This window comes from Balaenoptera borealis (assembly GCF_965194805.1).
Source record: "Balaenoptera borealis genome assembly, chromosome: X".
NCBI classification, from domain to species: domain Eukaryota; kingdom Metazoa; phylum Chordata; class Mammalia; order Artiodactyla; family Balaenopteridae; genus Balaenoptera; species Balaenoptera borealis.
The window spans coordinates 33,146,286-33,172,430 of record NC_138881.1 but is presented as its reverse complement, the minus strand read 5'-3'; the positions used below and the strand labels follow the sequence as shown (position 1 = coordinate 33,172,430).

Sequence of the window (26,145 nt, the reverse complement as noted above, 5' to 3'; positions counted from 1 at the left end):
AGCTACTTAAAGTTTTCAAAATGCCCATTCACAATCTTTGTGGGGCTTTTTGTTTGTTTTGAGGTTTATAACACAGAGAAACCCCAAAGAATTATTATCTCCATTTTATAACTGAGAAAACTCCAGGTAACTGAATTATCTAAGGTCAAGTGTGAGGTCAAAGTCTTCTAGTTGTGTGTATTATTTCCACACTGACACTCAGCAATATCATGGACAATGAAATATTCACCTTGAAACCTTGGACCCCAACCACTGAAACTAGAGGAAGAACATTCCCAGCACCAGGGCCTCTAAGAAAGGAAACATAAAGATGGACTTTCATTTTCTGGAACCAGTTGTACCCTGCTCTTCCATCTCGCCTGTTACAGCCACCACAGCTTTGTCAGTTGTGTGGCAGGAGCAGGGATAAATTAAATTCAACTCTGGAAGGATGTAAAAATCACAAACCAAGTAGAATTGGATATCATGGCCAGCGATACCCATGTCATGCTCTCCTGACCTCTTACCATTTAAGCAGAGGATAAGGATGTTGTTCTCTTTTCAATCTATCATTAGAGCAACTAAAGGATCTTTAGTAGGTATAATAAAAACCATGCCTTTAAGTAAGGAAAATATTTATAGCACTGTTTATAATATTTATAGCATACCCAACAAGTCCTTGCATTGTGAGGAAGAAATTGAGAGCACATGGAAGAATTGCAAGATAATGAAATAGCTACTCTTGTAGTTCAATAGCTTACATAATGGGAAATCGGCTCAGCCACCCAGGGGGCTGGACGCTGGGCTCCAAAGCCAGGCGAGTCTGTGCACGGGGTTCCAAGATTTTGCAGAGTCACTCTTTGGGTTCCTGGCTGGGCAAGCCTAGAGCCTGCGCTCTGCAGTTGGATGGGGCTGCTGGCTTGCGACCCTGCCTAAGCAGGGATGGAGGACGAGTTCCATGGCTGGGCCAGACTGCTGGCTGGGGACCCGATCTGGCTAGAGCTGCCCACGTGCTCCCTGGCCAGATGAGATTACTGGCTCCACACCACAGGTGGGAGGAACTGCTGGCTGTGCTCGCTGATTGGGCACCACTGCCGTCAGGTGCACAGTCCATCACAATCTCCATGCTGGAAGCCGGAAGCCCTGCCCCCGCCCCCTTTATTTCAAGCTGATACCAGGTGGTTGAGCTCTCCCTTTTCTCCCAGTGTTGCTCGTGAAGGATAGATGTGGACCTCATGGGAAGCTTCCCGGAATGTTGTGGAACCCGGATGCTCACGCTGGGGTCTCTTTTCCCCACTGGAGAAACCTCTTGGTGCGGCTGCGTGCTGGCCTGCAGGAAGGGCTACGTGGTCAAAGTGAAGCTGCCTTGTGGTCCACAGGGGGGTGCTTCAGCCTCACTTCTGGGTTCTGGGATTTTTTTCTTTTTTTTTTCCCCACAGAGGCCTTCTTGTCTGTGGAGAGTTGCTAGTTTGTATTTCCTTGAGGAAAACTAAAGCTGGGAACCTCTGATTCCACCATCTTGCTGATTTCACACCCCTCTTCCCCAATCAGACTTTCTTTCTAGCATGTGGGGAAAGTAACTAACTTCTAAAAATCACTCAAGGGACTTCCCTGGTGATCCAGTGGTTAAGACTCTGCGCTTCCACTGCAGGGGGTGCGGCTTCGATCACTGGTCAGGGAACTGAGATCCCACACGTGCCGTGTGGTGTGGCAAAAAAAAAAAAAAAAAAATGAAAATAAAATTTTTGAAAAACACTCAAATCTACTACACACTGCATATTTGCATTCTTTCCTTCATATCCTTAAATAAAAACATATTCAGCTTTGTGAGCTATCATATTTTTCATAATACAGTACAGAATACCAGTACCAGTATTTAATGGATCTGTATTCAATAGACTAAAGGTCTATACTCTTTTTTTTTTTTTTTTTTTTTTTTTTTTTAGGTCTATACTCTTGAAGTAATTTTAAGTAATATCTATTACTTTACTACTACACTAAAATAATTTAAAATAAAAGGATTAAAATTAAGATCTACTACTCTTTGCACCATTATTATTATTACGCCCCAAGTAGAGAAAGCTCTGCAATAGAAATAAATAGACATGATCTAATGTCCCTGACCTTAGGAAGTTTACAATTTTCTTAGAATGAAAAGACAGATACACTTGAACTTAAACGGCAGCTCAGGACTAATAATATTACAAATGTCTAAAGGCTATATAAATTTATATTTTTTATAAGTTACTTTTTGAAGATTAATTCCTCTTTCTCATACTAATCTTTGGGATTTATTGATTCCAAAAGCTATTCATATTTTGGAACTGCATTACCTGCTAACCTTTCCACCAGAAGTAACATAAAATAGATTTCAGTGACTAGCTAAAATAGAAAAAGAACAAAATAAGAGGGAAGGAGAAATTATATTAGCCTTCCAGGATTTTAACAGAAAGAGTCTAAAATTTAAAAATGAAGGTGAGCTTTTATATAGTGAGTAGACTACTTTCTCAGGGTCAGTCTAGTTCCTAAAATAATCGTTACTGTGTATTCACTGCAATCAATGAGCTGTGTAATATTAGCCTCATCATAAATGCATCATCTAACTTAATCTTCATCACATCTCCTATCATTAGTACCATTTTTCTGATGAGTAGATCACTATAGGTAAGTTCACACAGCTTGGAAGGCGTGGAGTCAGGCTTTCAACGGACGGCTATCTGGCACAAAACCCCACACCTTGCACCTCCTCCTAAGAAGGGAGTAAAGAATGCATATTGCACTCATTTCTGCACCTATGTACCTTAAGCAATGCAGCAGTATACTGAGAATATAGATCATGAATAATCTAAAGTCCCAAGATTGAATTGCTCATTACATAGAGCTTACTGAGAGATTACATTTAAATATCTTAGCTTACTTTTTTAGTAGCTAGCAAAAAACTTCCTGAATCACTTCCTATTACAGATATGAAAAATGCAGAATAATCAATAACCTTAGCTTTCTACTAGTGCTGACTTGATCCACGGCATCTAGTACAACATTTATATTTTTTTTTAAATTAAAACTTCACAGAATGCGCACACACACACACAAACAAGCAGCTACGATGCATGTTCCCATTAATGTCTACATTACCTGGCTGATATATATCCATACCACAATCCACATGAAGGTCCAAATTTTAGCAAAATTAACATTAGCAATCCAAGGCTAATATGCACATACAAATGTATGCATTCCATACACGCATACACATACTGCGGTTTTCTAACATGTTATTGAACCTATCACAAAACGGGAATTGAGATGTTATTTTGTAAAAAGAGTTCTAATATTATATCATTACCTGTTTTCTCTTGTTCATTTGACCCAACAGCACTCTTTCGCAAGAAGTGTCCCATAAAGACATTTACTACAATGAACTGCTTTAATTCAAAATGTAATCTAACCAAACATGCTTAAGAGCCTGGCTAGGAAAATCAATACCATGGTTTATAGAACAGTGTCTCTGGAAAGGCAGGAAGTGGACTCTTGGTTCTGCATAAAATCTTGTTAATCCTATTTCCATTTCCCCTTCCTACATTTGTAACAACTGAATAAACTGATTATGTTTTTTCATCTTGTAGCTGCAGCCTCTGTAGACAAACGGATTAAAATACTTACATTGATGTGATCAATATATTTATCAATCAATAATGACCCAGGAATTGATCTTCATAATTGGGAGGAATTCTGCACCTTAATTCATTTATATGCTATTGTCTTTTTTCAAAACTTAGGGATTGTGGACGTGGAAAATTAAAAGAGAATTAAGGGGGAAGGGCCACGTAGGGAAAATTGCTGTTCTCTACAGCATAACTGAGGAATACACATGATTAAGGCAAAAAGTGATGATTTGGGGGGAATAAAAGCATGGATAATTGATAGAGAACTCGTGAAATAGGGAAGCAATTGGAAATAGATTACTGTGGACATGGAACTGACATTTCCAGTTATTACTACTGTTGTTTTGTCCTTGACAGTTAAGATCTGAGGAATGTTATGCAATGTTTCAATAGCTGCATGTATAAGAAAATAATATTCCTGCCACCAGAAGCTGCTCTAGTACAGCTTTCCCCTTCTACTCCAGGCCGCGGACTCTACCACACAGACACTCAAAGGCAAGAGTGTTATCCCTTACAATTCTGTCAGTAGTTCTCTTCACCTCAATTCCCAGTTCCAAAAGCCTCTTCCCTTTCTAATGGGCTGCCTTTGGCCTCACCTTCCTTCCCAAAGCCAGCAGTTACTCCACAACAGATCTGCATTGCACGTCCTGTAAAGGAATGCGAGGTTTTGTCTTGGCGTTCAGTCTCTCTTCCAAGAGATATATATACACACAGATATATTTACATGTATACGTGTATACACATATATACATATATATACACATATATACATACATATACACATATATGTGTATATCTCATGTATATGATACATATATACTCATATATTTATATGAGAGATATATGAGATATATATGCACATACATTTACAAATTGTTAGCTTTACAGTTATAAAAGCACACTTTAAAGCTACAGAGCTTTATACCTAGTTTTATGTTTGTGCATATTAAAGTAAAATTCTAAGAACAATTTGTCACGATTGGGTGTTTGATTTTTTTCCTCCTAAAGGAAACATAGTCAACATCCACTCCCACTCACTGTTTTAATTTGGACAAATAATGAAACTAAAACTTTAAAAGGCTACTCAGTCTTTAATTCATGTTTTTGAGCCCCTACTATGTGAAATCTAGGCTCAAGCGAGTTAAACAGTCTTTGTTCTAATCCTCATGGTCCAGCCAGACTTTCCAAACTACCTAGAAAGGAATCCAGTTCAGAGTGTCACTCTCTGCTATTTATAAGATGTGTGCTCGAGCATGTTACATACTCTGTAATTCACAATTTCTTTATCTGAAAAATACGGGTAATGATAGTAAAAATTAACTCAGAAAGTAACTGTAATAATAAGATAATGTAGAGTGAACAGCACAGGGACAGATAATATTCATTTTAGATTGATATATCACTTTAACTACCCCTCATTAAATGATTTGTTTATATATATGCATGCACATCAAATATATATATTTGGAGAGGATGATAAGCCACCAACTACTGCCGTATGGTCCACTTTCTTATGAGTGTATCATCGAGCCTACTGCATTATTAATTTTTAAAGAAGGGATTAACATGAAAGACTGAAGAGCACTGATCTCCAAAACAATGCAAATATGAAGAGTTTATAGAACAAGGTTTTGTGATAGTACCTATAAAAAATACCTGGCATAAAAAGGTACTCAATAGAAATACATTGAATGAATGAATAAGAGGTAATCACCGACACCGAGTAAGAACTTACTAGTATCAGTTGTGTAACTGTTAGTTCTTTTACGTTTTCAAATGATGAAAGGAATTGAAAGGAAAAACAAAGACTTTTCACAGATTATGACACTAGAATTTTTATTTCCTGACTCCGCACTTAATATGAATAATACCGTGATGGTTAATTTCATGTGTCAATTTCACTGGGCCACGGAGTGTCCCGATATCTGGTCAAACATTATTCTGCGTGTATCCGTAAAGGTGTTTTGGGATGAGATTAACATTTGATTTGGACAAGGATGACCACTTTCACCACTTTCATTCAACAAAGTACTGGGAGTCCTAGCCAGAGCAATCAGTCCAAAATAAATAAATGAATAAATAAAGAGAAAAGGCAACCAAATCAGATTCCACCCTAAAACGGTTAGAACAAATAAACAAATTTAAAGTTGCAGGGTACAAAATCAATATACAAAAATCAGTTGCATATCTATACACTAACAACAAACGATCAGAAAGAGAAATTAAGAAAACAATCCCATTTATAATTGCAACAAAAATAATAACTACATAGGCATAAATTTAGCCAAGGAGGTGAATGTTCTGTACATTGAAAACTATAAAACACTGATGAAAGAAATTGCAGAAGACACAAACAAATGGACAGATAGTCTGTGCCCATGGATTGGAAAAGTTAATATTATTAAAATATTCATAATATCCAAAACACTCTACAGATTCAATGCAATCCCTATCAAAATTCCAATGGCATCCTTCCCAGATAGAAAAAAACAATCCTAAAATTTGTATGGAACCACAAAAGAACCCAGCTAGCCAAAGAAATCTTGAGAAAGAAGAACAAAGCTGGAGATACCACACTTCCTGATTTCAAACTATATTACAAAGCTACAGTAATCAACACAATATGGTATTGGCATAAAAACAGACAAAATAGATCAATGGAACAGAAAATAGAAAGACCAGGAAAAATCCCACACATATATGGTCAATTCATTCATGACAAAAGAGGCAAAAATATACAATAGGGAAAGGATAGTCACATCAATAAATGGTACTGGGAAAACTGGACAGCCACATGCAAAAGAATGAAACTGGATCCTTATCTTACACACATACACAAAACTCAACTCAAATTGGATTAAAAACTTGAACATAAGACCCGAAGCCATAAAATTAGTAGAAGAAAACATAGGAGGTAAGCTCCTTGACATCACTCTTGGTGATGATTTTTCAGATTTGACACCAAAAGCAGAGTCAACAAAATATAAAATAAACAAGTGGAACTACATCAAACTAAAAAGCTTCTACACAGCAAAGGAAACCATCAACAAAAGGAAAAGGCAACCTACAGAATGGGATAAAATATTTCCAAATCATATATCAGATAAGGACTTAATACCTAAAATACATAAAGAAATCATACAACTCAATAGCAAAAACCCAAACAGCAATCTGATTTTAAAATGGGTAGAGGAAGTGAATAGACATTTTTCCAAAGAAGCCGTCCAAATGGCCAACAGATACATGTAAAGATGTTCAACATCACTAATTATTAGGGAAGTGCAAATCAAAACCACAAGGAGACATCACCTCACACCTGTCAGAATGTCTATCACCAAAAAGACAAGAAATAACAAGTAATGGTGAGGATGTGGAGAAAAGGGAACCCTTGTGCACTGTTGGTTGGAATGTAATTTGGTTCAGCCACTGTGAAAAACAGTATGGAGGTTCCTCAAAAAATTACAAATAAAACTACCATATATTCATAGAGACACTACTGGGAACTACTAAGTACAATATGAACTACTACTGACACAAACAGTAATAATAAATTGGAATCTAGCATTCCACTCCTGGCTATATATCCAAAGGAAATGAAATCACTACCTCGAAAAGATATCGGAACCTTCATGTTCACTGCAGATTATTTACAACAGCCAAGACATGGAAACAACCCAAGTGTCCATCGTTGGATGAATGGATAAAGAAAATGCTGTACATATATATGATAGAACATTATTCAGTCATAAAAAAGAAGGAAATCCTGCAACTGCAACAACATGGATGCACCTTGAGGCCATTATGCTTTAGTGAAATAAGTTAGAGGGAGACACATACTGTACGCTATCACTTATAAATGGTATCCAAAAACAAAATCACAGATACAGAGAAGAGATTGATGGTTGCCAGAGGTGGGGATGGACAGTGGGGGAAATGGGTGAAGGTGGTCAAAAGGTAAAAATGTCCAATTATAAGTTCCAGGAATGTAATGTACAGCAACGGTGACTATATAGTTAACAATACTGTATCGCATAGTTGAAAGTCGCTAAGAGAGCAGATCTTAAAAATTCTCATCACAAGAGAAAAAAATTTATAACTATGTGAGGCAATTAATGTTAACTAAATTTACTGGGGTAATCATTTTGTAATATATACATATATCAAATTATACACCTTGGACTAATACAATGTGATATGCTAATTATAACTCAATAACACTTGAAAAAGAATCTTGCCTTAGGGCTTCCCTGGTGGCGCGGTGGTTGAGAGTCTGACTGCCAATGCAGGGGACACGGGTTCGAGCCCTGGTCTGGGAGGATCCCACATGCCGTGGAGCGGCTGGGCCCGTGGGCCACAACTACTGAGCCTGTGCGTCTGGAGCCTGTGCTCCACAACAAGAGAGGCCACGATGGTGAGAGGCCCACGCACCACGATGAAGAGTGGCCCCCACTTGCCGCAGCTGGAGAAAGCCCTCGCACAGAAACGAAGACCCAGCACAGCCAAAATAAATTAATTAATTAAAAAAAAATGATTTACTTTAAAAAAAAAAAAAAAGAATCTTGCCTTACAAAACTTGAATTGGTAGACTGAGTAAAGCAGATTGCCCTCCTTAGTGTGGATAAGCCTCGTCTAATCAGCTGAAGGCCTCAAAAGAACAAAAAGGCTGACCCTCCTATGAGTAATAGGGAATGCCTCCTGTCTGACTGCCTTCGATCTGGGACATCAGTTTTTTTCTTGCCTTCAGACTTAAACTGACACATCAGCTCCTCTTGGTTCTCTTTCTATTCAGGCTCTCCTGCGTCTCCAGCTTGCTGACTGCAGATCTCGGGTCTTGTCAGCCTCCATAATTGCACGAGCCAATTCTTATAATCAATCAATCAATCCTATTGGTTCTGTTTCTCTGCAGAACCCTGACTAATACAAATACTGACCACAAACATTTCATTTTATGGTCCTATAATCACATTAAAAAATAATACAATCTATCTGCTCTGAAGTTTTCTCACTCTGTGTTTGTACTTAGTTTACATTCTTCATTAACGAAACACTGGATGAAAGGCTTTTGTTTATACATATGCATATTTCCTTTGTGGAAATCTGAGGTCCCAGTCCAGGCTTGTTTGTTGATTTTTCCCTTAGAAAAGTTAGTTTTTAAGTTTTAGGATCCTCTTAGCTATAACATATATTTTACTGTTACCTACTTACCTAGGAAGTAATGATGAGGTATAAAATATCTGAGAAACACCATTATCACCCCTTAGTACAAATATAACCATTCAAGAGTATTATTATTTTAAAAATCTGTGGAGTAAAGTTGTAGGGATAATAAATATTCAATAAATATTTGTTGAATGAATGAATGAAAGATAATTTGAGATCAATGGTATTTCCTACCACTCTGGCTCATTCCATACAACATAACTGAGGGGTTAAAAAAATGCTTGCTGAGTGGCAGTGAAAGGACAAATGAGGTTGGAGGGGATGAATACATCCACACGGTTAAGAGCTTTCTCTAAGACTGCGTCGAAGCCTTTTGTTTTCTGACAGAAAAAAGAGAAGTCTGCACTTACCCCAGAGGAAGGAATTGGTAAATCAGGTGAAAGGGGCTGTGTTTCTAGGACTGTGCTGAAAGATTAAGAGATGAGAGACAACAAAGGGAGTGAAGACCAAGTTCAAAACGAGTGAAAGCTGGAGAGGTGGAAAGATTCACTGAGACTTTGGAGGTGGTGCTCTGCTGTCAGACAAGTGTGAACGTGACCAGAAACAGAAAGAGAAAAGTGGAGCTCACGGGAGTTAATAAGGTCCAGGAACCCAGCAAAGAGGCTATCAGAAGTGTCATTAGTACGGGTGTTGAAGTCACTGAGGAGAGCTAACTTCAAATAGAGCTCTGTGATAGTAAATATAACCAATGATACCACAAAAGAACTGTTTAATGAAAGAATCATATTAGGGCACTATTCAAATAAGAAATCACGCAAGTGATTAACTCAAAACGGTTGCGCTTATATTCGTGAATAACATTTAAAAAGATTAGGCCAGAAGCTCAGCGCAGTCTCCCTGCCTCACTTGTTGCAGGTGGGGGCTGGGTGCTGAAGCTCAGGCTTCAGAGGTCAGACCCAGAGAGAGGACTGGGGTTGGCTGTGCGGAGACAGCCTGAAGAGGCTGGACTGTGGCAACTGAGGGTGTACTCCGAAGAAGCCAGGGCCTGCCAGAGAGGCAAGGTGCCATTATCGGGGGCCACACGAGAAGAGGGGTGGGACCACTATAAGAGCTTCTTTCCCTGTGAGCACTCCCAGGCAACGAGACACCAACTACAGGAGCTCCCAGGGCAGGTGCGAGTCACCAACGCCATTGTGGGCGCCAGAAGTGGGCACAGGATACCGCTACAAGACCCACAAGCAGGCGCCAAGCGCTGCTCCTGCTGTCCTGGGAGAGCGCAGAGAGCAGCTGCCCCTAGAAGACCCACAGGCAGGCGCCAAGCCCTACCCCTGATGTCCCGGGAGTGCATGGACTGCAGCCGACCCTAGGGACCTGTGAGCAGGTGCCGAGCCCTGCCCCCACCATCCTGGGAGCATGCAAGGGCTGCCGCACCTGCACACCCCATATCAAGGGGATAACGGCCAGTACACACTGAGAAAAGAGGCAGCAAGCATGCAAACTAAAAGCAGCCCCTCGATTCTGGGAAAGCCGGCAGAGCAGAAGGACTTGAGCTCACCTCCTCTCATGAAAACACCGAAACCACAGCTAACTGCTGAACAACCACTGACAAAAAGGACTGGAACCCAACAACAGAGATATTTTACATTCCAAGACAAAGAAGAAGCCACAACAAGACAGTAGGAGGGGCACTTTTGTGACATAATCAAATCCCATACCCACCAGGTGTGGGTGACCCACAAACGGGAAAATAATTATATCACAGATGTTCTCCCACAAGAGTGAGAGTCCTGAGCCCCACGTCAGGCTCCCCAGCCTGAGGGTCTGGCATCGGGAGGAGGAACTCCCAGAGCATTTGCCTTTGAAGGCCAGCTGAGCTTGAGTGCAGGACTGGGGGAAACGGAGATGCCACTCCAGGAGGGTGCACACAAGGTTTCATGGGCACTAGGACCCAGCACAAAGCAGTAACTCCATAAGAGCCTGGGCTGGACATACCTATGAGTCTTGGAGGATCACCTAGGGAGGTGGGGGCCAGCTGTGGCTCACTTGGTGGGGGGGCAAGGACACAGGTGGCAAAGGACCCAGAGGATATTGATTGGCGTGAACTCTCACAGAGACCACCATTTTGGCATCAAGACCTGGCCCTACCCAACAGCCTACAGGCTCCAGTGCTGGAACGCCTCAGGCCAAACAACCAGCAGCACAGGAACACAAGCCTGCCCATCAGCAGACAGGCGGCCTAAAGTTGTCCTGAGCTCACAGCCACCTCAAAACACACCCCTTGACACGGCCCTGCCCACCAGAGGGACAAGCTCCACCTACCAATGGGGAGGCATCAGTCCCCCCCAACCAGGAAGCCTGCACAAGCCTCAGGACCAACCTGACCCACCAGGGGGGCAGACACCAGATGCAAGAGGAGCTATGATCCTGCAGCCAGCAGAAAGGAGACCACAAACACAGAAAGTCAGACAAAATGAGACAGCAGAGAAATATGTTGAAGATGAAGGAACAAGATACAAACCCACAATAACAACTAAATGAAGTGGAGATAGGCAACCTACCTGAAAAAGAATTTAGAGTAAGGACAGTAAAGACGATGCAAGATCTCGGAAAAAGAATGGAGGCACAGATCGAGACGATACAAGAGATGTTTAACAAAGAACTAGAAGATTTAAAGAACAAACCAACAGAGATGAAGAACACAATAACTAAAAAGAAAACCACATTAGAAGAAATCGGTAGCAGAAGAACGAATAAGTGAGCTCGAAGACAGAATGGTGGAAATCACTGCCATGGAACAGAATAAAGAAAAAAGAATGAAGAGAAATGAGGACACTCTCAGAGACCTCTGGGACAACACTAAACGCACCAACGTTTCCATTGCAGGGGTCCCAGAAGGAGGATAGAGAGACAAAGGGGCTGAGAAAATATCTGAAGAGAATATAGCCCAAAACTTCCCTAACATGAGAAAGGAAACACTCACTCAAGCCCAGGAAGCACAGGGAGTCCCATGCAAGATAAGCACAAGGAGGAGCATGCTGAGACACATATTAGTCAAACTGACGAAAAGTAAATACAAAGAAAAAAATATTAAAAGCAACAAGAGAAAAGCAACAAATAACACACAAGGGAATCCCCATAAAGTTATCCGCTGATTTTTCAGCAGAAACCCTGCAGGCCAGGAAGGAGTGTCACGATACATTTAAAGTGATAAAAGGGGGAAACCTACAGCCAAGAATACTCTACCCAGCAAGGCTCTCGTTCATATTCGACAGAGAAATCAAAAGCTTTACAGACAAGCAAATGCTAAGAGAGTTCAGCACCACAAAACCAGCTTTACAATAAATCCTAAAGGAACTTCTCTAGGAGGAGAAGAAAAGGCCACAACTACGATCAAGAAAATTACGAATGGGAAAGCTCACCGGTAAAGGCAAACATAAAGTAAAGGTAGGAAATCATCCACACACAAACATGATATCCAAACCAGCAATCGTGAGAACAGGAGAGTACAAATGCAGGATATTGGAAATGCATTTGAAATTGAAAGACCGGCAACTTAAAACACCCTTATTTGTATACAGAGTGTTATATCAAAACCTCAGGGTAACCACAAACTGAAAATCTGCAATAGATACAAACACAGAAAAGAGTAAGGAACCCAAACACAACAGTAAAGTTAGTCATGGTTCAAAAGGATACATGCACCCCAACGTTCACTACAGCACTATTTACAATAGCCAAGACATGGAAACAACCTAAATGTGTATCAGCAGATGACTGGATAAAGAAGATGTGGTACATATATCTATGATGGAATACTACTCAGCCATTAAAAAGAATGAAATAATGCCACTTGCAGCAACATGGGTGAACCTGGGGATTATCATACTTCATACTTACTTCATAAGTGAACTAAGTCAGACAGAGAAAGACAAATATCATATGATATCGCTTATATGCGGAATCTAAAAAAAAAGATACAAATGAACTTATGCATAAAGCAGAAACAGACTCACAGACGTAGAACACAAACTTGTTGTTACCAAAGGGGAAAGGTGGGGCTCAGGGATAAACTGGGAGTTTGGAGGTCACATATATGCACACTACTATATTTTAAAAAGATAAGCAACAAGGGCCTACTGTATAGCACAGGGAACTCTACTCAATATTCTGCAATAACCTAAATGGGAAAAGAATTTGAAAAAGAATACGTGTCTGTACATGTATAACTGAATCACTTTGCTGTACACCTGAAACTAACACAACATTGTAAATCAACTATATTCCAATACAATTTTAAGAAATAAAAACGAAATAAAAATAAAAAATAAAAAATTAATGCCAATATTTCCCAAACTCTTCCAAAAAATATCAAAGAGGAGGGAACACTCTCAAACTCATTTTACGAGGCCAACATTACCCTGTACCAAAGCCAGAAAAGGACACCACCAATAAAGAAAATTACAGGCCAATATACCTGATAAATATAGATTCAAAATTCTCAATAAAATACTATCAAACTCAACTCAGCAGCACATTAAGAAGACCATTCACCATGATCATCAAGTGGGATTTAGCTTGAGATGTAGGGATGTTTCAACACATACACATTAATCAGTGTGATACCTCACATTAATAGAACGGAAAATAAAAATCATACGGTCAACTCAATAGATGCAGAAAAAGCATTTGATGAAATTCAACATCTGTTCATGATAAAAAAAAAAAACAAAACTCTTAACACATTAGGTATTGAAAGAATTTACCTCAACATAATAACAATACATAACATGGTCATAATGTTGACAAGCCAACAGCTAATATAATAATAAAGGTTGAAAGGTTGAAAGCTTTCCTCTAAGATTAGAAATAAGACAAGGGTGTCCGCTCTCACCGCTTCTATTCAACATAGTACTGGACGTTTTAGCCAGGGCAATCAGGCAAGGAAAACAAATAAAATGCATCACAATTCTAAAGGAAAAAGTAAAATTGTCTCTATTTGCAGATGACATGATTTTATATCTAAAAAAATTCCTAAAGACTCCACCAAAAAACTTACCATCTAATCAATACGTTCCATAAAGTTGTAGGATTCAAATTTAACATGCAAAAATCAGTAGCGTTTCTATACACTAACAAAGAATTATCTGAAAATGAAGCAAAGAAAATGATCCCACTTACAATAGCATCAAAAACAATAAAATACTTAGGAAAAAATACAGCCAAGCAGGCAAAAGATCTCTACACTGAAAACTATAAGACACTGATGAACAAAATCAAAGATGACATAAATAAACGGAAAGAGACTCCTCGTTCATAGATTGGAAGAATTCATATTGTAAAAATTTCCATAATACCCAAAGCCATCCATAGATTTAATGCAATCCATACCAAGAGTCCAATGGCAGTTTTTACAGAAATAGAAGCCACAATCCTAAAATCTAGATGGACCCAAAAAGGACCCTGAATAGTCAAAGCAATCCTGAAAAAGAACAAACCAGGAGGCGTCACACTTCCTGAAGTCAAGCTATGTTGTAAAGCTATTGTCATCAAAACAGCACGGTACTGGCATAAAAAGAGACACATCGACCACTGAAACAGAATCAAGAACCCAGAAATAAACCCAAATACATATAAACCCAAATATATATGGTCAAGTAATATTTGACAAGGGAGGCAACAATACTCAGTGGAGAAAAGACAGTCTCTTCAATAAATGTGGCTGGGAAAAGTGGATCTTCACATGTAAAAGAATGAAATTAGACCCCTATCTTATACCACTCACAAAAATTAACTGGAAATAGATTGAAGACTTTAACGTAAACCCAGAAACCATAAAACTACTAGAAGTAAACATAGGAAAAAAGCTCCTTAACATGGGTATTGGCAATGATTTTTTTGTACATGACACCTAAAGCACAAGCAAACAAAATTTAAAAAAAAATTAAAAAATAAGTGGGATTACATCAAACCAGAAAGCTGCTTAGCAATAGAAACAACCAACAAAATGAAAAGACAACCTATGGAATGGGAAAAAATACTTGCAAACCAAATATCTGATAAGGCGTTAATATCCAAAATATGTAAAGAACCCATACAACTCAACAGCAAAAAAAACAAACAAACAATCCAACTAAAAAATGGGCAAGGGACTGGAATGGACATTTTTCCAAAGAAGATATATGAATGACCAACAGGTACGTGAAAAGATGTTCAACAGCATTAGGGAAATGCAAATCAAAACCACATGCGATGTCACCTCACACCTGTTAGAATGGCTAGCATCAAAAAGACAAGAGATAACGAATGCCACCATGCATGTGGAGAAAAGGGAACCCTTATGCACTGATGGGGAATTTACGAATTGGTACAGCCACTATGGAAAACAGTGTGGAGAGTCCTCAAAAAAATTAACGACCATATGATCCAGCAATTCCACTTCTGGGAATACATCAGAAGGAAGTGAAAACACTATGTTGAAGAGATATCTGTCCCTACCCCAGCCCGCACGTTCAGAGCAGCATTATTTGCAATAGCCAAGACATGGAAACAACCTAAATGTTATCCTTTCATCTGTAGATGGACAAAGACATGGGATACATATATACAACGGAATATTATTCCGCCATAAAGAAGGAGGAAATCCTGCCATTTGTGACACCATGAATAGACCTTGAGGGCATTGCGCTGAGTGACATCAGTCAGAGAATGACAAATACTGTATCATCTTACTTATATATGGAATCAAAACAAAATAAGTCACAGAAAAAGAGATTAGATTTGTGGTTACCAGAGGTGGGGCATGTGGGGAGAGGAAACTGGATGAAGAGGGTCAAAAAGTGAAAACTTCCAGTTTTAAGACAAATAAGTACTGGGGCTGTAATATACAACATGATGACTATAATGAACACTGCTGTATAGTATACATGAAAGTTGTTAAGAGTAAATCCTAAGTGTTCTCATCACGAGGGAAAACATTTGTTTCTTCCTCGTATCTGTATGAGATGATTGATGGTAACTCATACTGGTAATCACTCCAGGATCTATGTAAGTCAAACCATTATGCTGTACATCTTAACCTTATCAGTGCTACACGTCAATTGTATCTCAGTAAAACTGGAAGAAAAACCACATAGCCGACTTACGCATTTGAAGGACACTCTTGCTCCCTCAGCCATTTCTGTAACCCATCCTTGCCCTAGAGGACGTACAATAAGAGAGGGCATCTTTATGTAAAGATAGTGTAAGCACCTGACAGGTGGGTTTGGTTTTGTTTGGTTTTGTTTTTGTAACGCAAGTGCCTGACCTTAAGCTTCTGATTGCCTAGGCAGCCACTTCAAAGACAGCTATCTTGAATAAACACACTGCCGGCTACAGGACTAGAGGAAGAGCCAGGCGGCCCCGCCCCAGAAGTTTCCTTTCTTTCAGAGATCTCTGGTCGACTTAGGGAACTCACCATTTGACCACTTGTTTTTCCCTTCCTGAGTTTTAATTCCCACCCTTAGGTTTTAAATTCGCCAACAAAGGGTGAACCTGTGAAACCCTAGGCACCCCATCCTAGGCTCCAATACAGACAGAACCCCAGGCCCACTATCTTTCTGCCGCCACCTCGCTGAGTGGCCCCAGGTGTACCATGTATCCTTCAGGATTTGTGAGTAATAATCCTTGGTTTTCTTTTTTTTGTTTTCAAAGTTCCCTGATGGTAGCTGCCATCATAAGAACCACAAGGGCGGGTCCAATCACAACACTGGCTCTGAAAGGGGAAATGCCTGTGAGGGCTCACCTCAGGCCCAGGTGAGTGCCCCTAGGCATTTCTAGCCAATAGATCACTATTGATAGGTTGAGACCAGCACAAAACAATTGGCCTTGGTTGGCAGGATTGCATGATTTGCCTGTGCAGTTAATCAAGAGGAATACCCGTGAGCTGCGACTGGCTTACTAGCTGACCAACCCAGGTGGGTAACACCATCTGGGAACGGAAGACCGCTTGCTGGAGGTCTGCCATGCCGCTACGTGCTTTTGCATATTGCCTCTGTCGTGGGTTGCCCGCAGTATCCATGCCAAAATGTCACCGCTGCCATAATAAGTCAATGATCTCCCCAGAGCAGCCGTGACCAAGGCCACACGGTCTAATGAGACAGTCAGACCACTAATTTAAAAGGCCTTAATTGACCATTAATGTACATGAGGGTCCTCCATGCCTCCTGCTGTGCAAAACTGGCGTGATCCACTGGCTTTGTCATTTCCATCACCACAGTGACCCAAATGACTCCCTGAATTTCCAACCCTGAATAGGCCCCATTTGACCCTAAGTCCAGAGAATTCTTTTCACAGGGCGCCCCCCTAATTACAGGGCAGCGCTACTACATTTCGGGGGGATTCCTGAAACCATCCATCAGGCAACCGGAGGGCACTGACATGGCTGCTAGACACAGACGAGACCGCTGCCCAGATGCCCCAATACGTCACACTCAAGGCCCTCCGTCACCACTGCTCCAGAAGGGTCTCCCTCGAACAAATTTCCCTCAATGGAAAGGGTTCCCCCCTCCCTTCCTAATAAACCTCTGATTTAATTTTGTCCCTTATGGGAATACACAGGCAAAACCTCTACTGCGAGTTATGAAAACTTGGGGTTCCTGGCTACTTAACCTCCGGACAGCCACTCTCTAAACTCCAGGCCCCGAAACTCACATTCTCCCAGCTACGGCCCTCTTCTGCCGTCCATCCTCTAGCCCCAAGCCCGTCCCCGCTACCCCCTCGGCCCCCTTCCCCGAACCTCCAGGGCTGGCAGCCACTTAAGCTCCTACCCTCGGGAATCAGCCGCTCCCAGGGGCCTGTCCCACCACCTGGGGACAATTACCCCTGTACCACCCTGGTGGTCCATTAGGACAATAAAAATGCACAGTCCTTTCTGGCCCTACTAGACATGGGGACCCAAGTCATCGTCATTCTAGGCAATCCCTCTGTATCCCCAAAAGGGAAGCCCTTCTACCTACAGGGCATTGCTGGTAAAACAATCCAAGCTTCACAAACCTATTCGGATACCGCTACTGGGACCCTTCACCTCAAATGGCTTCCTCTGGTGGTGGCCCCCCAGCTCGTTCTTTCCTATTATAGGCGTGGAGGTACTGACACAACACCGTGCCACATGGAATAAGCCCAAGTTCTTGGCCTTCCTGGTGGGACTCTCCAAATGGACGCCAGGGACCCTTCCTCCCCTGGTCAAGACGGTAAACATTCCCCAGTAGCGACTTAAACAGGCCACTGAAGGCCTACGCCCTGTCATCAACGATGTGCTTGAGACTGGAGTCGTGAAGCCACCATCTCCCCGTTCAGTAGCCCCGTTTGGCCCGTACTTAAGCCAGCCACCAACCAAAGGCACCTCACCGTTGACTATCAAAACCAAACAGTGCTCAGGTTCCCCAGTAAGGCTCCAGTTCCTAATAATATAGAACTGGCTGAGGATGTACAGTCGGCCCAAGGAGCGTCCTCTGTGTTCACTGACCTACTAACACGTTCCATTCTGTTCCCATCGTGGAGGAATCCCAGGCTCCGTTCGCTTTCACTTTTGAAGGGGGCCGATTATACGTTTACGTGCTTCCCAATGGGATATTTAAACGGCCCTGCAAGCACACATAACCTCTGCCACCAGGACTTAAGCACCTTACAGTTGGAAAGGTGCCGTTTCTGGCATTATACTGATGACATTATGCTCAGGGGTTCCTCTGAGGAAGCAGTACGGGCAGATTTGCATCCCTACAGTTGGAAAGGTGCCGTTTCTGGCATTATACTGATGACATTATGCTCAGGGGTTCCTCTGAGGAAGCAGTACGGGCAGATTTGCATCCCTACAGTTGGAAAGGTGCCGTTTCTGGCATTATACTGATGACATTATGCTCAGGGGTTCCTCTGAGGAAGCAGTACGGGCAGATTTGCATCCCTACAGTTGGAAAGGTGCCGTTTCTGGCATTATACTGATGACATTATGCTCAGGGGTTCCTCTGAGGAAGCAGTACGGGCAGACTTGCATCCCTACAGTTGGAAAGGTGCCGTTTCTGGCATTATACTGATGACATTATGCTCAGGGGTTCCTCTGAGGAAGCAGTACGGGCAGACTTGCATCCCTTCGCACACCACCTGGACCTCAAGAGCCAAGGCCCGGCCTCATCCGTCTTGTTTCTGGGCGTCACCTAGTCCTCTAAGGGCTGAGAAATTTCCCCAACAGCCAAACATCAACTACTCACCATTAAACCACCCACTACACTCAGACAAGCACAACACATATTAGGCCTTTTCGTGTCCTGGAGGCAACACGTCCCTCATCTCGCCCCATCGCACACGCAGTCGCACACAAGTCACCCACCTTCCACTGGGGCAAAGCCCCACCAGCGGGCTCTGCAAGGTGCCCAGCACGCAGTCCAGCGGGTCTTACCTTTAGTCCCCACTGGCTCCGCATTCCATGTCAAGTGGCCTCCCGGAGTCTCGGGACCAAACAGGAGCCTACCTGGCTTCCTGGGGCGTTGTGGACTAAGCACCTAGCCCAGCGGCAGGCCCGCGCACTCCCCTTGGGCACCAGCTTTTGGCAGCCTCTTGGGCTCTTTTAGGAACTGAGCCCCTAGCCAGCCCCCACCTGGGATTACTCTGAACACAAGTTCCTAAAGTGCCCTGGGTTAGAGATGCCTCTGAAGAGAAAAGCTCAGCACGGCCACTGATGCCTCCTTGGTAACAGGGAAATGGTACCTGCAGGGGAGGGCTAAACCTGAGGTCAAAGGCCTTTCCAGATGGCAGGAGGATGTGGTCTCCCCCATGCTCAGCCCCTTGCCGGAGAGCCTCGAGGAGTGACAGCCCCCGTCCCCACCCCACCCCGCCTTCTCCTCCTCTGGCTACTCGGGGAGCCCCTTGGGACCAACGGTCTGAAATGGACAGGGGGTTAGTGCTCTTCGCCAAGGGCAGGGCCATCGCTGCATGCCACGCAGCTCGCTGGAGGGCTGCGTCACCCACCCGGCCTCGGGCACCTTTCTAGTCGAGGAGGACACCCCTGGCTCAGCCCGACGGGCAGAACCTGTAGCTGTTCACCCAGCCCTTACGGAGGCCACGAAAAGGGGCCTTTCACAGACTCCCGGGCCGCTGCTAACAGCCTTGCACTTTGGCCTGGCCAGTGGCTAAGGGACAACTTCCTCATGCAAGGCAAGGCCATCTGGGGCTCCAAGACACGGAAGGAACGAGGAGAACCCCCGACCCCCATCGTCAGTTCTCACGTTTCTGCTCACGCTAACCGCTCCACACCTGAGGCCATTTTCAAGAATGCTGCGGTCAGACCCCCTCACTCAGCCCTCCACTCTCTGCCCCGTAGATGCCTCAGGGTACCGACCCTTCTCCCCAGCTGGCGAAATGGACCCGCACGACCTCAGGTCATCGGGGAATTCGTGCCTTAACAAGTCGTGCTCATGCGAGGGGACGCCCCCCTCCTCAGCGGCAGCCAAGGTGGTGACAGATGAGCGCGTTCTCTGCACCCAAAGCAAACAACGGGGGCCGTCCCGACGGGGACCCACTCCCCCGGGGAGCCCGACCATACTCCCGCCCGCCTGGGGCTTCCACGTGACCCACCACCAGCACTGATGCTTAACACGAGGCTTCTCTTGGTGAACTCCACCCAAAATTCCTCCTCAAAACAGGTAATCTCTTTCCTTCCTACCTTCACTGCGGTTCCCTTCAGATCGCCGCCAAACACTGCTGACTCTGACCAGGGCACCCACTTTACCTCTCAGGAGATTCAACAGTGGGCTCTCCCCCGCAACATTCTTCCAAACTTCCATCTAGGTTCCCGCCCCCAGGGGGCTGGCCTCATCAAGCATCTTGATGACCTTCTTAAAGAGACACTACTTAAATTATTTTCAAGCAAGTGGTTCTCGACATGGATGGACCTCTTGCCGCAGGCCCTCATCTTGCTTAATTCTCACCCCCTGAGCCTTTATACCCCTCCTACCAATTATTACACAATTACCATACACCCTCCAAAATTCCACGTTGGGTCATTTCTGGCAGTTCTCAAGCTTTCACACTCCAGCACGATGCCCTTTAAATGTTGACCTCTGACTCCACTTCCCTATGCTGCTCTGATTTTCTTTTTAATCATCTGACCATCTGCTTCCCTCTGATACAGGCTGATCGAGGGCAGACAGTCCAATACGGTCCCCTCACCATTGAATGCCCCACAGGCCACAAGCCCACCAAGTCAGTGCGAGATCATCGCTTTGGAAATCCTGCCAACGGTGACCACTCTCCAAAAGGAGCCACCTCCACACCGGCCGCTCTCACCAAACACAGTGGCTACAAGAGCCGGCTAATGAAACTGAACTCCCCAGCTAATTCAGAGGAAGTAGAAGTCATCGCCCCGGGACCAACCAGTGGCGCACTTTGGGTGTCTGAAAGAGGGGCAGGAGCTCTGCTTGGTGGACGCAGGCCACATTTGGGGGTGAGAACATGGCGAGCAAGCTACAAGTCGTGGCCTGACCCCACGCCAGACAAGGCGACCCAGTACTTTCCCCCACCAAGCAACCGCGCCCAGCCATTAAGCAACACACAGATAGCTCATCCAGAAGGAACGTGACCCAAGCTCATTCACACGTCAGCGCTCCATCTGGTGATGGCTATTCTTACTGCTTTGTACCGCCTGGGTGACAGGGTTACTGGGAGAGCCCTTGGGCCTAATCCTCACCCAGATATAATGCTGTAAACACACTGCTCCGGGCCCACAGTAGCACCACAGGGTGGAAAAGCAGGGAATGTTGGAGAGCCCTGCGGGAAGGGCTCAGGCTAGTGTGCCACCGAGTCTGAGCGGCCAAGGGATCGCATCCCTTTATAGGCAAGGGGCCCTCTGGAAGCGATGTCTAAATGACACTTGCCCAATTTCAACATCAAATCGTGCTACAAGCTAACTGGCCCTATGATTGCTCGTACATAAAACCCACCTGGGTACAGGGACTGTGCTCCCAGGATTTGCCCACTGATTGCCCTCACGGGTTGAGCCCAGGAATGCCTAAGTGGCATCCATAAGATCTCCCGTAGCCTGGGACATAAACGTGCCCAGAATCTTTATGGGCTTGGATGAGCTCCTCCGGGAAGGAAAGGACAGCAACCCATTCTGTTGCCAAATGTGCCCCAGAGAGCTCTTAACAATTTGTTCCACTAGCAGCAGGCATCAGATGTGCAGCTCGGTCCTCGGGGAAGCCTCTAAGTTATATCAGGCTAGCCTATGCCCAGCCCACGATCAGTACCCCAACTGCATAGCCACATGGGAGGACGCACCCGCCCCTGGGGGGCCACCACTCCAGAGGACCTCGCCCCTGAGTGAGACAGACTCACTGCTGGAGAGGGTACCATTCCAGACAATACCGCCCCAGCCCAAGAGTTCACCACTGGAGATGCCCATGCGTCCTATACCAGAGAGGACACCCCAGGGCCATGGCACCAGTTGGAGACCTAGCTGCTCACCCAGATGGCCCGACTGCCCAGTTTATATTGCGGAACGCTGCCATGGAGGCTAAGACTTTCCACAAACAATGGACTAAACGCATTGCCCCGACGGCATCGGGGGATGACCTGCTATGATATGATTTTGCAGAACTTGCTGGGTCCTTGCTCGCTGACCCTACCCTATACCAAGAGGCTCGTCAGACTGTGAGTTTGTCCCCTGCCGACAGCAGGACAGCACCGTATCATAGTTCCCCACGGAAGCAGGCCAAAATGTGCACTCCCAACCAGACAGCTCCCCGCCTACAAATGACGGAAGGCTGTTAACGTCCTCACCACTAACTCAGACGCTTCAGCATCACGGGGCGGGGGGCGGGGCGGGGGGGATTGTACTGCAAGCAGCTGAGTTAGTATTTTTTTTAATTTTTTTTTTTTTTATTGTAACGCAAGTGCCTGACCTTAAGCTTCTGATTGCCTAGGCAGCCACTTCAAAGACAGCTATCTTGAATAAGCACACTGCCGGCTACAGGACTAGAGGAAGAGCCAGGCGGCCCCGCCCCAGAAGTTTCCTTTGTTTTGGAGATCTCTGGTCGACTTAGGGAACTGACCATCTGACCACTTGTTTTTCCCTTCTGGCATTTTAATTCCCGCTCATGTTTTAAATGCACCAATAAAGACTGAACCTGTGAAACCCTAGGCACCCCACGCTAGACCCCAATGAAAGAACCCCAGGCCTGCACACGTACTCTCTCTCTCTTTCTACCCGTGACCTCGCTGTGTGGCTCCACGCGTGCCATGTATCCTCCAGGACCTGTGAGTAACAAACCATGTTTGTTTGTTTTTTTCAAAGTTCCCTGATGGTTGTTACTGAAGTGCATCTTGCAATCATAATAAGAACCGCAAGGTGAGGTGGGGGGGGGGGAGGGCGGGTCCAATCACAATACTGGCTCCCAAAGGGGAGAGGTCTGTGAGGGCCGCCTCAAGCAGTATGGCCCAGGTGAGTGCCCCAGGCATTTCTGGACAACAGCAGCGCTACTGAGAGGCTGAGCCCACCCCCAAGACTTCTGTTGTTTACCTTCCTCCTGTAGCGGTTCTTGCTCACCCCTCCCTGGGTCAAGCTGATCACATGATAAGCAGTCGGTAATCACAGGACCACAGCTAGACTAGAACTCCCCACAAGAGAGTCCCCGTCTCTGGCCACACGTGACAGAGGAATCCTTTGAACTCCTTCTGGATGAAGAAGCACAACTGAGGTACTGGATTTCTGAACGACACGTGCTCAACCATAAAATCACGGTCAGGAAAGCACTGAGGACCAGTGATGATCCCCACCGCTCTCTGCGCTCGTTTCCACAAGAAATGGGTCCGAGTCCATTGCTGGCCACTAAAGGCAGAACATGGGTGGTTTTCTGACATATCAGCCCCACCCCTCCCCCCAGGTTAAAACACCAGGTGTGAAGATGTATGGTCCACATTTGAGAAGTGTGGTTTAGTTACGCCAAAGAGGTACACATAACCAGTAAGCAATTTTGGGGGATTTACGTGCATCAGACTGTTGAGAGAGGGAGAGGGGTGGTGATCTTCGTCAGACCTCACAGAGTACAGTCTGCTTGGAAAGAAGCATACACACATGTCAGTGGTTACTTGGAGAATCGACCAAGGGACAGGAGTTTGGGAGAGAGGTGCTAAATAATTCTCTAGAAAACTGATTTTAGTCTATGTGGAAAGGCAACCCAAGTCTCTGTTCTAACCCTAGGATGAAATATTGATTACCCCCATTGAAAGAGGATGAGAGATCACAAACTTATGAGGAAATGTCACCTATCAATGAGACCAGCAGAATGTAAATCAAGAACAACCCAGCTGGAGGGGTTGGCCAGGAGGCACATGACAGGAGCGATGCCCAACTTCAACCCCCTCGTCCCGGCCATGGTCAGGGGCTTGCCGGCCATGGTCAGGGGCTTGCCGGCCTGCTGAGGAAAAGTGTTGTTCCATCTCAAACTGTGCTCCTTCATAAAGTTTTAAAAATTTACTTAAACTTCTTTCCTAGTAGAAGCTGAGCAAGAAGAGACTGTCCTGTATGGTTGGGTACGGGAAACCTGGCCCTGCTGAGGGTTAGGACTGTGCCGAGAAGGGGGGGCAGAGGGGTTACTGAGCTGCTACAGAATCAGAACAGCTGTCTGTCTGCACCTCTTTGTTCTCTCATTATGTGAACCTGGGAGAGGCCTCAAGAAACGACACGACACAGTGTCCTGTGTGTACCCCATTTTATTGACTGAGGTCACTAGGGGTGTAGCTGAGAGTCAGATCTGACTTCACTGCAGTTTCCACGTCATCCTGCACAAGAAGTTTATATCGCAGACTTCAGTTTCCTCGTGTGGGAGATGATAAAAACAACCCTCCCTCACAGAATTGCGAGGATTAGTGAGAAGGCAGGGAATCACCGGGTCTGGGGAGGACTCATCAAGTCTTTCACTGGGACTGGCGCCCTGGTCCCCTCGGTTAACCGGTGCTCGCCGCGGCCAGGCTCCCGAACCCCGGCCTTCGCGGAGAGCACGGCCAGGCCACCCTGCCCCAGGGCCTCCCGAGGCTGCGTCTGGGCGCTGAAGCCATTTCCCACCCCCACAGATGTCTCAGACTGGTTGTTCCAGGCCTTCCTGAGCCCACTGTTGCTGCTCCTTTCTCTCTCTCTACTCTTTCCCGAAGGCGAAGAACTGCTCAGGGAACGAGGTGCTAAGCGCCCGGCGTGCTGTGTGGTGGAGGAGACACGCGCAGGTCTGGGACTCCCTCCAGCCTACAGCCCGCACACTCCAATAGGGCAGGCCAACAGGTACGACCCCTGGACCATCTCCTTAGCTCCGCTGCCAGTTCTGGACCAGTATCCTCCTCTTCTGGGGAGCTGCCCCACACAAACACATCCTCCAGTTATGTGGTTCCTACATGACCCACATCTCCCTCACCACAGCTGACTGGCTCAGGGGTCAGCCGGTCCCAGTCCCACCCCTTATGCCTCCTGTTGTCAGCTTAAGGCCGGGCACCTGAGGACCAGCCTGGGTTTGCTCCCCAGCACTGAGGGAAATGGAAAAACTTACTCCTTGTGCTTCATGGGTCTTTGAGGGATTTTTCATTCCACTCTCCATGAGGGAAAAAGGGAACAGGACTGATATATATTACTGATGAATTCTGCAAAAGAAATAAGAGCCTGATGATTCAGCTCTATCTAGACTTTTTAACTTTTGGATCTGCGTTTCCACCAAGAGGAAATGCTATAAAAGCTTACAATGGCTTATAACCTGTAGTCATCCAGAACTTCCTTGGGTAACTAGTCAGGGTAGGCTAACTGCTGTAACAAATATCCCAAGTCTTGCTGGCCTAAGACAGTACATTTTTATTTTTTGTTCTTACCAAGATCCAGGGCACAGTGGTGGTGCAGGCGATGGGGTGATAGTCTCCTTACGTCATTCAAAGGCTCAGGAAGGGAACCCATATGAGAGCAGGTTTGAGATAACTGCACACCCGCTCAGCAGAAGAGGAAGAAACAAAACAGAATGACACAATCTATTACAGAAGAGATACACGAAAGTCTTCTAACGTCAGAAAATGCCAAGCTTTTGGCACTTGGCATGGTCCCTATCTTACCTACAAGCTCCACACCATGTATCCCAAATAGAAAAGACTCCCTAACTGACACACTGAGCCCCCCCATTCAGAGGAGAAGACTATTAGTGAAATGGGCGTCCCAACTGTAGATCAGATCCATGCTAGTTACCTAGGCTGATCACATGACTCCTTCACTCCCAAATACGAATGGACAAATGTTTGCCAGATATTGGAGGAAAGTGAAAGAGAAGATCATGATGAACAAACAGAA

The 26,145-nt window shown here is 44.7% G+C and overlaps 1 protein-coding gene and 1 long non-coding RNA gene across 2 annotated transcripts in view; one reads left to right on the top strand and one right to left on the bottom strand.

Annotated features, from left to right (window-relative positions):
- Positions 1-26,145, top strand: part of LOC309621216 — a 444,919-nt gene that overhangs the window by 272,744 nt on the left and 146,030 nt on the right. The window lies entirely within an intron of this gene.
- Positions 1-26,145, bottom strand: part of PRRG1 (proline rich and Gla domain 1) — a 370,248-nt gene that overhangs the window by 224,854 nt on the left and 119,249 nt on the right. The gene's annotated exons all lie outside the window — the stretch shown is intronic.